The following is a 12,337-nucleotide window of genomic DNA, read 5'->3' as shown; positions in this document are numbered from 1 at the left end:
TTTTCAGGACTGCTTCTCAGAGCTGTGTAATTAGTATAACTGGGAAAATTAGACCTTGAAAACAGCATATGGAGGCTTCTTCTCAGAAGACTCCTAGTAATTTACTATTCCTGATATATAGATATTATAAATACATCTCTACCGCAATATAACAAGAATTCAGATATAATGCGGTAAAGCAGTGCTCTGGGGAGCGGGGCTGTGTGCTCTGGCGGATCAGCGTGTCTGGCTCCGACACGCTGCTCTTAGCGGCGTGTTAAGGGTGCTGGGCCAGGGCCGAGCGGTTGGATAAGGGGCAGAGGGTCTTGGGGGGTGGTCAGGGGAGAGGGAGCAGGGGGGAGCCACTGCCCGAGGAGGGGAGCTGCAGTGCAGGGGAATGTCACACGGGCTCCAGCTGGCACCGAGAAGGCTCGGCACACAGTGGGCCTGGCTGGCAGGCTGCACCCCACTGGCAGCAACGCCGGGCGGGCTCTCCGGGTCCATAGCACGCCAAACTACCTGCCCACAGTCAGGCCAAAGCAAGTTCGATATAACGCAGTTTCACCTATAACACGGTAAGATTTTTTTTTTGGCTCCCGAGGACCGCGTTCTATCGGGGTAGAGGTGTATAAAGATTAAGTGCCAATTAATGTCACTTGACAGATATCACTCTAACACTAGAAAGTAACAAACCACTAAACTGTGTGTATGCCCGGACACGTTGTTTGAAAATAAACTGGAATTAGACAAACCACTATTGATTACATGTGCTTCCTGAAGGATGCTCAGATTTCACATGTTCTGAGATAGAACTACTAAAGAGAATATCTGACCAAGGAAGCAAGAGACTTCTCAGGGGTTATTTGAATCTGCACTGCATTCTTTCATAGAGGGAAATATAGCCAGCTGACGTACATACACAAAAGGCTATTAGAAATTGTCCAATAGTGAGGATATCCAATAATGAGATTGTACATAACAAGATTATCCTGTGTTGAGATAAACCACTAATGAGTCGATGCTGCAAGGCAACAGTCCAGAGTGGTAATTATCTCTGTAGGAATGGAAGGTTGGATGGTGAAACTGTAGCCTTAAAGTAATTTTTGGTCCTTCAAAAAAAACTTAACCACTTTGAGAGGGTTTTCACCCTTGAATCTTGTGCTTCTAGCACAAGCTAGAGCAGAATTTCCCCAGCTGGAAGTTTTTTGGCTTTCTGAGGCAATGATAGTTAGATGAGACACTACCTTCTCTTTCCATGTGCTCCCTTTCACAAGCACACAGCAATGAGTTGTGCATGATCAACTAGCACTATCTTAGCATCTAATACTTTCTGTCTTGAGTGTGAGGAGGCAAGGGCATCCCACAGGAGCTGTGTCCTTGCTGTTGCCACCATTTCACAGAGATTTTTATCTGATTAATAATAAAATAATCAAACATTAGTTGTGGAAAACCTGCACCTAAGAGCATACTTTTTTTTTTAAAGTAGATCTTTCCCTTTATAAGGGTATATAAAGTTTCCTTGCCAATTAGCTCTTGTAACGGTATGTTAGTTAAGAGTTGTCATTTTTAAAATAATGCAGTAAACCAGAGATGGTGTACTTCATGTAGTTTTTTTCATATTGTGTCATGAAGCTGCACTTTAGGTGATGCTTTATAGGCTTATAGCTGTGCTCTCTAGACTTTCCCATTCACTTGTACTCTGTAAGCATGTTAGCTCTGGCTAATATTCTTTGTGTGGGTAAAATGAATATTCATGTTCTATATAATAGGCTCAACTGTGTCTAACCATATAGTACCATCTTCTCCAATGCAGACAAGAGTTACACTGAGTTCTTTTATTTTGAACTAATGAAAACCATTTGGAATAGACTATGTTCTCCTGCAAGACTTACGATGATAGTCATTTAAAATTGAGAAAGGAGTACGGGGAACCACTGAAAACTTAGTTCCTTGAAGGTTTTGGTTAACAATAATTGGCTTCATGCCAGCACTGAAGTTTTATATGAGAGAAGAAAACTGATTTTAAAAAAAATCCAAGTTCACAGCCAAGCTTACTTGGCCGTTCTATCACTAACCTCTAAATAAAAGGTCTCTTAAAAACAGTAATGTAACCCACTCTCCCCCACACACACACCTCAAAAAAACACCAGATTTTCATTTTTGCTGACCCAACTCAGCCATAATTTTTGCCCACTTTTTATTAAATGGTCATAGACTAACTGTTGCTGCTGTTGAAAACATTTTGGTAAACTTTGCACAGTTTGACTTGATAATGTCCATTTGAGTCTTAATTCTTCTAGTGCAGTCACTAGTTTTACAACATTGAAAAAGATTAACTCTCAAATAGCTAAACTTCCTGGAATCCTAGGCTCTAATCTTGGTAGGGTCAGCTGAGTCTTTCATTCTTCTGAGGTAGACAGTTGTTAATAAAAAGTTAACATTATTGCAATACTGTAACTTCAAAAAATGAAATGCAAATTGTGACAGAAGCAGTCTCTATGATTGCTGAAATTTTTGAGATTTTAAAAAAGTTAATGGAAATAGAAGCAGAGACAAGTAAACAAAAAATAGTCAGTTAAGGTTTGCAGGGAAAAGATATGGGCAACCAATGCAGAATGAGCTGATGAAAGCCAAACAAGTTAGATGGAATAAGAAGGCTGACATAGTATAAGGTGGGGGTTGGGAGTGGTAAAAAGGAGAAAATGAATAAATGAGATGGGGAACTAAACTAGTGATTTTTAAAATGGCTAAGATATTCAACTCCTTTTTCAAAATAACCTTTAAAAAGAAAAATTAAAAGCTTGAAGGGAGAGCCTATAAAAATAACTATAGGGAAAGAGGAAAGTAAGGGAATATTCTTAGGCTCTACAGGCCAGTTTCTCCAACATATAAGTCAATGGGAGGTTTGCATTCACTTCAGTAAGTGCAGGAGTAAAGTCCTCCGATTGTATGGTGATGGCTGTGTTAAAAAACTTGGATACCTGGAAGATTTGTACATACATATGCCTGGATGATGTGCATTCTTAAGGGAATCAATGAACAGATTTAGTCTACCATGGAGTATTTTTCTTGAAACACAGACAACTGGGGAGGTACCAAAGAAAATCCGCAACCATGCCAATGTTCCAAAACATTGATCTGTAAATAGAGCTTCTATTTTCAGTAAAATAATGGAATAAATATCTTTTTAAAAAGTAAATGTCAGCGATATCAGGACTGTGTGTAAAAAGTAGCATAAGTTGATAAAGAATCAATCTTGCCAAAAAACTTATGCTATTTTTGATAGTTAAATAAAAGTGGATGATAACACAATAGATTGAAACATTTGAATTTTAGTTAGGATTTCATAGCAGTATGAAATGTTTATTTAACGAGTCAGTGCAAACTGGCTTGTGAACTGAAAACTCAGGCATATAATCAAAGGGTAATATTAAACAGCAACATCTAGGGAAAGCGTGGATGGTTGACTAGCCAATCATAGGGATCAGTATTAGATCCAGTCTTATTCAACATCTTTGTTAATGATAACTTAGAGTAAATAAACAGCGTTTTAATGATATTTGCAGATGATGCTTGCCATAGATACTCTTGCTGGAAGGTTGCAACATAACACTATTGTATTTCCTAGATTTCAGAATAACACACAAAATCCCAAAACAGAGAGAGAAAATGGCATGCTTCTTAAAGCTGAAAGGCACAACTCACACCCACCTTGCTTTAAGCTGGCTCTTTTTATACTGACTCAGATCACAAACTTTGTGACAGAGCCCCCTAGCCTGCAAGCATGACCAGGACAACACTCCACCACACATTCTTAGGGCAGAGGTTCTCAACCTTTTTCTTTCTGAGTCTTCCCCCACCCCAAATATGCTATAAAAACTTAACAGCCTACCTGTGCCACAACAACTGGCTTTTTTGGCATATCCAATAGATTAAAAGGCAGGGCCAGTGTTCGGGGATAGCAAGCAGGGCAATTGTCCCATGAAGCTAAGTTGCTCAGGCTTCGGCTTCAGCCCCAGGCCCCAGTGAGTCTAACACCGGCCCTACTCTCTTGTTTATTTTGGCAGACCCTCTGAAATCTGTTCACAACCCCCCAGTGGGCCACAGACCCTCAGTTGAGAACTGCTGTCTTAGGGTATGTCTACACTGCAATTAGACACCTGCATCTGGCCTGTGCCAGCTGACTCAGGGTTGTGGAGCTCAGGTGAAGGGGCTGTTTAGTTACAGTGTAAACATTTAGGCTTGGGCTGGAGCCCGGCTCTAGAAACCTGAGAGATGGGAGGGTCCCAGAACTCGGGCTGCAGCCCAAACATTTGCACTGCAATTAAACAGCCCCACAAGTCTGAGTCAGCTGGCAAAGGCCAACTGCAGGTGTCCAATTGTCTTGTTGACATACCCTTCAAGTGATAATGTACAATTCAACATAGTCCTCAATACACCGTGATGCTAAATGGGGAGGAGTTACAAGTACTTGGGAGGACAGAGAAATACAAAGAGACTCTGACTAGGAACATAGGGCTTTGGCCAGCCAGGGGCAGCTCCAGGCACCAGCGCAGCAAGTGCGTGCCTGGGGCAGCAAGCTGTGGGAGGTGGCCTCTCAGTCGCTGTGATGGTGGCAGTGAGGCCGCCTTCGGCGGCATGCCTGCAGGACATCCGATATTCCCATGGATTCGGCAGCAGGGACGCCGAAGGCGTGGCACCGGTGGACCTCCCACAGGCATGCCGCCGAATTAGCGTGACCAACAGACCGCCCGCAGGCGCACCGCCGAAAGCCACCTAACTGCCGTGCTTGGGACAGCAAAAAACATAGAGCCACCCCTGCAGCCAGCGCCAGCCAGGCTCCTTCTGCCTCTTGCCAGGGTCTGATGCTAATGCTAATCTGCTAGGAGAAAATAGAATTTGAAACATGGATAGTAGATGGAGTAGAGAAACTTGGAATGCTGTAATGCAGAGAGAAATTTTAGGGTTGTTATGGAGAACAGATTAGTCATGAGTTTGCGTGTGACATGAGTGATAAAAGGCCAATGCAGCTCTGGTCTGAATATGTAAGAGCATCACAACCTTGAAATGGGAGATATTGATATCCCCTCTTTATGGATATGATGCAACACACCAGGAATGATATCAGTTCTGGCTGCTACATCACCAAAAAGGTTTATAATTAGGGTTGGTTTTGAGTAGAGCAACAAAAGTCATCTGGTAGGTGAAGGAACTGACTTTCAAAGGAAGATTAAAAGAGCTAAATATGTATGTGTAGATGAGAGACATTGGTGAGGAGGAGGAGATGCTTTCAAATGTGTGAAGGATATAATCGCCAAGGTCAATACACAGGAGTAAAGGATGAAACTGAGAAAAGGAAAATTTAGGCTGACTACCAGGAAATGATGCCTGATTGTGAGATGTATTAAGATTTGGAATGTGGAATAGACTCCCAATGAAAGTGGTGGAAACCGCATCACTTCAGACATTTAAATCTAGAATGGACAAAATATTAATACTTCAGAGAACAATCCTGTATTGGCAGGGGGATCGATTCAGTGACCTAATAGGTCTTTTCCATCTCTGACTTCTACCGGCTTCAGTATTCTAAATTCCTAATATTTAAGCTGACTTAAAACACACACTACTGTGTCTTATTGCTTTGGAAATTAAGTTTAAAATTTTGTTTAAGACGTGCTACTTCCAACAAGCTGTATAAAATAGCTCACAGTTGAAACTAATTGTTTGTGCTGCTGGATAATTTGTAACTAAAAAGGCACTCATACTGTGGGTATCTCTAGTTAGTGTGTCCTTTGGAACTTAAATTGTAGGCATATCTTAATGGCTAGTCATGAAAATCCTATGTTTAACTACATTCCGTTGTAGTAGTGAGCTGAGGGGTGAAAACATTCTCTAGCAACAACAATCACATTTTATAATCAAAACTGATCTTACAGATGTCATATGGCGATCATGAATTGAAAAAAATCATCCGTGCAATTGAATGATTGGATTAGCTAAATTTTATATGCCTTAACTTCTCTCTGAAGGCAGGGCTAATTGAATTTTGTGTTGAATGGACAGACTAATAGCTAAGAGAGGATTTCCCTCCTCCTTTCATTGCTGCTAGTGCCTTGGATAAGGCAGTGGAGGATAAACCTAGTACTGAAACCTCATTCATATATTTAATTATTAGCTTGCTATGTATCTTGTACTTCCTTATTATTTTGTGTGGCACAGAAAGCATGAGATGTACAATTGAGTTATGAATTACTGTACACTTTTCAGTTCACTATCAAATATATATTTTATGTGTATGGCTCATTTAAAAATACCCCAAAACTCTGATTCCTTTAATGTACACTATATTCGGCAAAGCAAGTTAGTTATTTGAGTGGGAAAGCTTCCTGGATCTTAGAAATAATAACTTTCTGTACATGCATGTACACTTAATACTCCACTCTCCTCCTCACCATTCCTCGTTCCTTTAGGTAACTTCAGTCAGTGTCTAATATTGGATTTCTTAATTTGGAGTGAAGCCCAGAGACGTAATAAAATTTGCACTTGTGGGGATAGGGAAAGAGGACCTGAAGCTTTCTGGAGAAAACTTAAGTGTGAAGATTTAAGAGGGAGGAAAAATATGCAGAATGTAACAAAGAACTTCAGAAATGCAGATCAAATGCAGTTTCTTGGAAACATCTGATTTTATTCTTTAGTTTAAAATTCAGTTATTTCCAATAAATATTTAGTGACAAATACAATAATAATGGTGTTGAAAAGATCAGAAGACAAGCATGTGAAGTCTGGAAATAAATTGTTATGCAGTATAAGATGAGTGAACTCCTAGTTGTGTCAGGTTTAGATCATCAACCAGATGTTCCATGTGTGACAGAGCTAACTGCACTGCAGACCCCTCTTGGTTTCTCTGAGTGTACTGTGATGGGTTAGATTACAGAACTCCCCTTGGGAGCTGCCACCCGATGTGCCAAGACTACTTCTGCCCCTGCTTTCCTGCCCTGTCAGCTTAAGACTTCAGTGCCCTGCCTGATTTTAGCCAGACTCGCTAGCCTGCTGCAAACCCAGACCCAGGTCTGAATCACGTCCCCTAACAACTGTAGGCTTACCTGAAAGCAGCTTACAGAAGTGTTCTTGTCTTTAACACTCAGATGCCCAACTCCCAATGGGGTCTAAACCCAAATAAATCCGTTTTACCCTGTATAAAGCGTATACAGGGTAAACACATAAATTGTTTGCCCTCTATAACACTGAGAGATATGCACAGCTGTTTGCCCCCAAGATATTAACACATACTCCAGGTTAACTAATAAGTTAAAAGTGATTTTATTAAATACAGAAAGTAGTATTTAACTGGTTCCAAGTAGTAACAGACAGAACAAAGTGAGTTACCAAGCAAAATAAAATAAAACACGCAAATCTATGTCTAATCAAACTGAATACAGATAATTCACCCTTTTAGAGGGGCTTCAGTAAGTTTTTTTTTCTCAGACTATACACCTTCCAGGCCTGGGCAAAATTCTTTCCCTTGGTATAGCTCTTGTTCCAGCTCAGGTGGTAGCTAGAAGATTCTTCATGATGGCTCCTCTGTTCCACCCATTTATATCTTTTGCATAAGGTGGGAATCCTTTGTCCCTCTGTGTTCCCACCTCCCACCTTCTCAATGGTAAAGCACTAGGTTAAAGATGGATTTTAGTTCAGGTGACATGATCACATGTTACTGTAAGCCCCAAGCCTTCATTCCTCCCAGCCTGACTCACAGGAAGGCTTGCCTGCAAACAGAGCCATCCATAGTCAATTATCCTGGTTGATGGGAGCCATCAAGATTCCAAACCACCATTAATTGCCCACACTTTGCATACTTACAATAGGCTCTCAGAGTTATATTTCATATTTCTAGTTTTAGATACAAGAGTGATACATTTATAGAAATAGGATGAACACACTCAGTAGATTTATAAGCTTTGTAATGATACCTTTCAAGAGACCTTTTGCATGAAGCATATTCCAGTTACATTGTATTCACTCATTAGTATATTTTTATAAAATTGTATAGACTGCAACGTCACATGTACCTCCTCAGGTGTTAGGCCTTGTGCCTTTACCTCTCTCAGGGCAGAATCACATGATTCTCCCACTCTTAAACTGGGTACTGACTTGCAGTCCCCTTTATATCAACCATGATCACTGCAGCAGGTCTGGCTTTGGCTCAGACCCTGCAGTTCTGTTCCCTTCAGGGGCATGTTAGTGGTATCTAGTAACCAAACAGCTTTCTTAAAGCAAAGTATAATTTATTTAGAACAAAAGCATTTAAGAAAAAAATGTAATGCTTGCTTTTCTCTAACACTTACCATGCCCTGCGTATGAGAAGGCCCAGTTCCTTTAGGCTCCTCTCTAGCGCCTGCCTCTTTCTGTGTCAGCCGGTCCCCTGAACTGCTTCTGACAACTGCCCCCCTCCCATTCCCACTGCACCCTGGAATCAAAACACTAACTGTTTATAGCCCTTTGATCTGGTAGATCCCAGCATTGTGAAACAAGGTTTACAAATTATTGGAGGGAGATAATTTCACAAATCCTGTATCTAACAGCTGGGCCTCTTTATCTTTCTGGTGTGAACTTAACTGTTCTTATCTGGGAACCCATTCTGTTGCTTCCTTGTTTGTTCTTCTCAGAGCCCCAACATAAGTGAGAACAATGGATTCACACTGGAAGGTCTTATAACCAAATATAGAATAACTTCGCCTCGCTGACCTGGTCACATAGTGTTCATACCATTATTACATATCGATATACATAGAATAATATACAGCAATTCCTACACTATTCATAATATTGCATGTCATATGCATTTCTGTCAACTATGCACTTATTTCTCTCAGGCACTGGATGAAAAACAGCTGGCTCATGTTCACCTCTGGTAAAATGGTGATACTAGTTGGGAGAGGACAGTACTTCAAGGAAGTGCCTGAAACTCTGTTATCCTCTACTGTGGGCATTGATCATCCATGTAGTGTGGAGTTTAAGTCTTATTGGACTCTGCTGCTCTTAGATGAAATAGTGATAGAAAAGGGCATGTCCCTATCTTCAGGTAGCTAAAAAAAATGCCATCATTCTTCTCCGAAGAGACTATCAAAATGATCTATGCTTTCTCACCTCCAGGTTATATTACTGCAGTACAGAAGGTCCCAAACAAGCTTCAGGATGCAGCATGGTCCAGTGGATAGGGTATCAGACTGGGAATAAAAAAACATGGGTTCTGTTGCCTGACCTGCCGGAGATCTGTTGTGTTCTTTGGTAAGTCACTTAACCTTGTCTAAGTTCCCCCTCTGTAATACGGGGATAATAATGCTTAATCACATTGAGTGAAACTCTCTAGGCCTAATGGAGGATGTTCTTGGTGGCAAATATTTGGCTGTAGAAGTGCCATGTAAAGATCAGGAATGATCCCTGAGCCTTTACTATGTAGAGTCGTATGCAAGAACCATCTTATAGGTACAGTAACTCCTCACTCAACATCGTCCCAGTTAACGTTGCTTGGTTGTTACGTTGCTGATCAATTAGAGAACATTCTCATTTAAAGTTGCGCAATGCTCCCTTATAATGTTGTTTGGCAGCCACCTGCTTTGTCTACTGCTTGCAGAAAGAGCAGTCCGTTGGAGCTAGCTGGTGGGGGCTTGGAACCAGGGTGGACCGGCAGCCTCCCATCAGCTCCCCGGTCCCCTAGGTTCCCTGTGCGGCAGCTGCCCAGTAGGCTATCAATTGCCGAGCAGTTCAGCTGTCCTCCCCCCACTGCCGTGTGCTGCTCCTGCCCTCTGCCTTGGAGCTGCTCCCAGGAGCCTCCTGCTTGCTGTGCGGGGGGAGGGGAGGGAAAGAAGGGTGTGTGACGTTGTGCAGTCTATATAGTTTTATAAAAATACGATAAGTGAATATAATGTAACTGGGATATGCTTCATGCAAAAGGTCTCATATGGTATCATTACAAAACTTATAATCTACTGAGTGTGATCATCCTATTTGTATAAATGTACCACTCTTGTATCTAAAACTAGAAATATAAAATATAACTCTGAGGGCCTGTTGTAATTATGCAAGATGTGGGCCATTAATGGTGATTTGGAATCTTGATGACTCCCATTAACCAGGATCATTGTCTGCAGATGGCTGTATTTTACCTGTGAGTCTTCCTGTATATGTGTGTGCTGGCAAGTGGGTAATGAAGTCTTGCAGTGACATGTGATCATGTCACCTGAACTGGAATCCATCTTTAACCTGGTGCTTTTCCAGTGAGGGGGGGTGGAAACCCAGAGGGACAAAGGGTTCCCGCCTTATGCAAAAGATATATAAAGGGGTGGAACAGAACAAAGGATGAGAGAGGAGAGACATCATGAAGAATCCCCTAGCTACTATCTGAGCTGGAACAAGAGCTGTACCAGGGGAAAGAATTGTGCCCAGGCCTGGAAGGTGTCCAGTCTGAGAAAAAACTTACTGAAGCATCCCTGAGGGTGAGATTATCTGTATTCAGTTTGATTAGACATAGATTTGTGCATTTTATTTTATTTTGCTTGGTGACTTACTTTGTTCTTTCTGTTACTACTTGGAACCACTTAAATCCTACTTTCTGTATTTAATAAAATCACTTTTTACTTATTTATTAACTCAGAGTATGTATTAATACCTGGGGGAGCAAACTACTGTGCGTATCTCTCTATCAGTGTTATAGAGGGCGAACAATTATGAGTTTACCCTGCATAAGCTTTATACAGAGTAAAACGGATTTCTTTGGGTTTAGACCCCATTGGGAGTTGGGCATCTGAGTGCTAAAGATAAGCACACTTCTGTGGGCTGTTTTCGGGTAAACCTGCAGCTTTGGGCCAGGTAATTCAGACCCTGGGTCTGTATTGGAGCAGCGGGAGTGTCTGGCTCAGCAAGACAGGGTGCTGGAGTCCTGATCTGGCAGGGAAAACAGGGATAGAAGTAGTCTTGGCACATCGGCTGGCAGGTCCCAAGCGGGTTTCTGTGATCCAACCCGTCACAAGGTGCTAATGTCAGGGTATCCCCTTCACCCTGCTTCTGCACCCCTCTCCTTTACCCCATCTCCACAGACGGGGGGGCAAGAGGGGAACACAACAGGGCTCAGGACGGAGGGAGCTTGCTGGCAGCAGCTGCTGACTCAACTTGTTGATCTGCTTAAAAAGGCAGTGTACTTAGAGTGGGGTCAGCGTACTTAAAGGGGCAATGCTGTCTCCCCTCCCTCCATTCCTGCTGCCTTGTAGAGTGTGAGGCTACATTAACAGCATGTTAACCCTTGAGGGTTCAGCTGAGTGCTAGTTCATCATTTAGCAGTAAGTCATTCCCTGGGAAATATCCCATCCTCTTCCACCCTCTGACTTCACCACCTCAACCAAGCTTCACAGTCATCATTGCTGTGTACAGTATTAAATTGTTTGTTTAAAACTTATTGTGTGTGTGTGTGTGTGTGTGTGTGTGTGTGTGTGTGTGTGTGTGTGTGTGTAAGTCTTTTGTCTGGCGACAAAAATTTCCCTGGAACCTAACCCCCCCATTTACATGAATTCTTATGGGGAAATTGGATTTGCTTAACATCATTGCGCTTAAAGTAGCATTTTTCAGGAACAACTACAACATTAAGCGAGGAGTTACTGTAATAATTATTCAATAGGAATTTAAAAAGAAAACCACAGTAGCACTACACAAAAACAAACAATTTAAAAAAAATCAGTTGAAGTAAAGTATCATAAAACAAGGGATGGTGAAGAGCATGGTCCTTTGTGAATTGAAATAAATCAATTGTAAATATAGTGCCAAGATACCACAGTGAAGAGTGGTATAGAAATTCATAAACATTGTTTGCTTCTTCGTTTTTTTAACTTGAAAACAAATCTAATTTCCTCCTTTCTAATTTTGTCTTTTTGTCATTATTCCTTGATTGGACTGGAACTGTAATTACCAGGTCTGGTTTTTATTTTTAACATCAGCCTGTGTAACAACTTGAATCAAAGCACTTTTGTTATCAGCTCCACTTGATGTCAGCAAAGTTCTGTTCAATGCTGGCTTTTTCTCAATTTGATAAAGCCAGCAAACTTTGTGTAGGAGGAAGGTCTACAATATTTTGTCTATTGTTTATATGCTATTATTGTTTTCAGTGACAAACTGTGAAATACTTATTCTCTGGTAACAATTACTGTTTTTCATTGCAACAGTGAATTAATTTCATTTTTGTTTATTGGGGAAATATTTCTGTACCATGAATTCAAACTGGACAATTAAACATTTTAGACAGAGCTAGACATCATTCCTCAATTCAGAGAACCTAGGTGCACTGCTACACCAGCACCAAGCCTTATTG

The 12,337-nt window shown here is 41.3% G+C and overlaps 1 protein-coding gene across 2 annotated transcripts in view; it reads left to right on the top strand.

Annotated features, from left to right (window-relative positions):
• CNST (consortin, connexin sorting protein) overlaps positions 1-12,337 on the top strand; it is a 102,178-nt gene that overhangs the window by 9,117 nt on the left and 80,724 nt on the right. Inside the window, exon 4 of one of the 2 annotated variants that reach the window (XM_054023868.1) lies at positions 9,133-9,267. The exons of the other annotated variant lie outside the window; for it this stretch is intronic. The gene's annotated coding sequence lies outside the window, so the exon portion shown is untranslated. The remainder of the gene's footprint in view (positions 1-9,132; positions 9,268-12,337) is intronic. 2 annotated transcript variants of the gene reach the window in all.

This window comes from Malaclemys terrapin, chromosome 3 (assembly GCF_027887155.1).
Source record: "Malaclemys terrapin pileata isolate rMalTer1 chromosome 3, rMalTer1.hap1, whole genome shotgun sequence".
Classification (NCBI taxonomy): Eukaryota; Metazoa; Chordata; order Testudines; family Emydidae; genus Malaclemys; species Malaclemys terrapin.
Note: the sequence above shows the minus strand (reverse complement) of the source record. Positions and strands in the feature narration are given on the sequence as shown.